General features: G+C 38.7%; 1 protein-coding gene across 1 annotated transcript in view; it reads left to right on the top strand.

Moving 5' to 3' along the window:
* The window catches only part of SUCLG1 (succinate-CoA ligase GDP/ADP-forming subunit alpha), a 15,094-nt gene that overhangs the window by 445 nt on the left and 12,193 nt on the right, over positions 1–2,456 (top strand). The window lies entirely within an intron of this gene.

Genomic DNA, 2,456 nt, shown 5'->3' with positions numbered 1-2,456 from the left:
TTTGGGGCTGGGGCGTTTCTTTTGGCCGGTTCAGCTCCTCGAGGCGTTGGTCGGATGAGAATCGGGCCCGCTGGAGGGGGGCGGGTGGGAACGTGGCACCTCCAGGTTCGGTTAATTTGTACTGCCAGGCGAGCTGGTCCTGGGTGCAGCTTCGCGCGTTAAAAACCCACTGTGTTCTCTTTAGAAATACGAGTAAAGGATTCGGGGGAGATGCAAGAGTGCTGAAGATGCTTTTAGGACAGAGGGGGAAGAGAGAAACTAAGCGATTCCAGAGGTGCTCTGTTTTGCAACAGTATATAAAGTCTYTGCGAGAAACTTTTGCAAGACAAAATATTCCTTCATCTGATTTTTTTTTTTGTCTTGTTTAATGCTTTTTGCAGAATGCTAAGCAATTGCTGAAAACGTTAATTTGGAGTTTGTACATACAGCACTGAGTCACAGATAATTAACATCTTTTTTCAGTGATGATTCAAAATCACAAGTTTCTAGTGATTTCTGTTGCAAAAGAGATGTAAGATCTGTTTTTCTTGGTGCATTGCAAAAACAAGCRTGCAGGGTGGGCATTACTCTAAGTCAGTCAATTCAGGAAGTGGTGAAGCAATTCCAAGTATGTTAGTGAATGGCAAGTGCTTGCTCAAAGGTCAGATCAAAGCAGTGTGTGCATGGGGACTGAGTCAAGGAAGACCTATACAAGTCTATACTGTGCACTGAAGTGAGAGTCTCTTTAGGCACCTTACCAGGGATCARTGAGTCAGAGTTAGGACTCTTATGTTCCAGGCTTGGTAGAAGGCTTTGGAGAGCTCCTGTGTTAAATGCAAGTAAATTATGTGAATAACCATGCCAAAAAATTGCCACACAAATAATAATCCAAACTAGAAGAATCTGTTATTTATTTTTATGCACACAGCGTGTGGGGGAGGAAAGCTTCCAGGGTTTAGCTGCATGCATTCTTAGTGCAGGCTAAGTGGGAAGAACAGTTGGTTATCCTACAAGAAATAGCTGGTGTGTGCTAAGAAGAATGTACCCATTTCCTGAAGGGTTGGCTATTTCTCTGAGATGCTTAACACTGTTTAAACTTAATGGACTTGGAAGAAAGCTTTCCTTTCAAATGCCATYGGCTCTCCTGTGACCCCATGTAACGGTAACGCATATTGCTATGAATGGGGTTTATTGATTAAGAGAGCAATGGGTTTTGAAAGAACTGAAATTTTTCTAGTTGTTGTTTTGCCAGTAGGTTCTGTTTAATGTGATAGACATGGCATAGTTAGTAATTGCATCTGTGCTTACGTATTGGTTAGTTTGCTTAATTTCTAAATTCCYCTGCCATGTTCATAGCTTGAACTTTTTGTGATTAACTGGAATTTCTTTGGCAAAGGAAGRGTGAGAGGTTAGGGACTGATAGCTAGAAGTCCTTCTCTGAGCACATAATCCTCTTTAAGACTAGGAGTAAGATGCCTTGAGTAATTCCTCAATAGCATGAAAACTTTTTAGTCAGTGAGAACTGCTTTCTAATAGTGTTATTCATATATTTAAAGGTGAATTCTGTAGGCAGATTTAGGGGGAAARAGGGAGTTATCCAAAATGTTATTGTGTGTATATGTATGACCTGATAATGAAGACCCGCAAATAATAAAGGAATGGGATCAGAAACTGGGTGCTGAATATTCTTGTAATATTAAGCCTCTAAGTCAGTAAACTTTGAAATTTGCTGCAGCACTTTGGTCTTTGCTAAACTACTTTTTTTTTCTTTTTTTTTTTAATGTTCATTCTCTTCTGTCATATCACAGAAAATGTCCAGAACAGTTTCTATTATGTCCTCTGCAGGCCATGCATTTGAAGAAAGCAGAAAGAAGTTGGGTCATTAAAATGCATGCATATTAAATGGCATGTACGAAGTATTGAATGGGCTTCTCAGGAATGACTGAAGGTCCATAACTGATGGAGAATAGACACTGAAGATTATTTTTTTAAAGCATTTTTGACTGCCTTTGTATCTAAATCCCTCCTTGTCTAGCCCTGTTGCTGAGCTCCATTTTTATCCTTTGTGTTGGAGCCTCAGTATCTTCTGAAGATTCTTCTTTCCTTAAGTAGGTAGTGGAAAGAAGAAGGAATATCTTCCTTCATCTCCAAGCTGTTTGGATAGTTCAAGAAGTAATAGAGGGAGAATTCTATTTATTACTTGTCAGTCTCCTGGCAATGTGGGTTTCTGCTCAAACCAACCAGAAAAGAATCACTGCTATTTTCCTTGCTTTTGTATTGTGCTCATTATGTAGTGAGTACCTTCATTTGCTACTTCAGCTCCCAGACTTTTTTTTTAATTCGTCTGTATCTTATGTGTGCTTTAAAATATCTCGTAAATGAGTTAAGTTTACTTTTAACAGATAAAGTTTTAATTTAATGAAAAGCAATAGTGACTTTTTCCTAGAAAGTTTTTTTTTTTTTTTTTTTTTTTTTTT

The sequence above is a fragment of the Rhea americana genome, unplaced genomic scaffold, assembly GCF_003343005.1.
Source record: "Rhea americana isolate MKP2758 unplaced genomic scaffold, rheAme1 scaffold_41, whole genome shotgun sequence".
NCBI lineage: Eukaryota > Metazoa > Chordata > Aves > Rheiformes > Rheidae > Rhea > Rhea americana.
Note: the sequence above shows the minus strand (reverse complement) of the source record. Positions and strands in the feature narration are given on the sequence as shown.